Here is a 1136-nt window from a genome sequence, read left to right on the forward strand (position 1 = left end):
AATAAAGCTAAAATAGATAAGATAGCGTCTCTGCCTATACCATGGACAGTCTGACATTAGAGCCTTTCTGGGCCATGCAAATTTCTACAGACGTTTTATAAAAGATTTTTCAATAATAGCAAAGCCTTTAACACAATTGCTTTTAAAAGATGCCATTTTTTATTTTAATCATGACTGCAAATAAGCTTTTGAGATTTTAAAAGCCTCTTTAACCTCTGCACCTATCATACAACCACCAGACTGGTCTAAACCTTTTGAACTTATGTGTGATGCTAGTGATTATACCGTTGGTGCCGTGCTAGGACAAAAGTTAGATAATAAATCCACAATTATTTTTTAAGCTAGTAAAACCTTAAATGATGCGTAACGTAATTATACTACTACTGAAAAGGAATTTATAGCCATTGTCTATGCCTTAGATAAGTTTCGTCCCTACTTAGTTGGTTCCACTACCATCATCTATATATACCATGCCGCGCTTAGGTACCTTCTCGCGAAGAAGGATGCTAAACAGAGATTGATCCGTTGGATTCTTCTCCTAACTAAATTTACCTTAGAAATTAAAGATAAAAAAGGAGCTAAAAATGTAGTTGCAGATCACTTATCTAGGTTAACTAATGAGGATGACAGTGATTCTGAATCGATATCTGAGTCTTTTCCGGATGGGCATCTTTATTCAATTTTTTCTGCACCTTAGTATGCAGACATTGTTAATTTTTTAGTGTCTGAGATCATTCCTGATATATGGACTAGGAATGAACGGAAGAGATATTTGGCCAAAGTTAAGTTTTACTACTGGGATGAACCCGACCTTTTAAAATATTGTGTGGATCAGATAATTCGTTGTTGTATTCCCCAATGGGAACACAATAAAATCTTATCCTTTTGCCATGAACAATCATGCGAAGGTCATTTTAGTGGAAAGAAAATTGCCACTAAAGTTCTTCAATGCGGTTTTTATTGGCCGACTCTATTTCAAGATGCCCATGCACATTGTAAAGCGTGTATTAGATGTCAACAACTTGGGCGTATTACTCAATGTAATATGATACCCTTAAATCTCATTCTTATGTTTAGGGTATTCATTTCCTGGGCCCGTTCCTATTTCGCATGGTTTCATTTATATTCTAGTACAT

Source organism: Coptis chinensis, chromosome 7 (assembly GCF_015680905.1).
Source record: "Coptis chinensis isolate HL-2020 chromosome 7, ASM1568090v1, whole genome shotgun sequence".
Classification (NCBI taxonomy): domain Eukaryota; kingdom Viridiplantae; phylum Streptophyta; class Magnoliopsida; order Ranunculales; family Ranunculaceae; genus Coptis; species Coptis chinensis.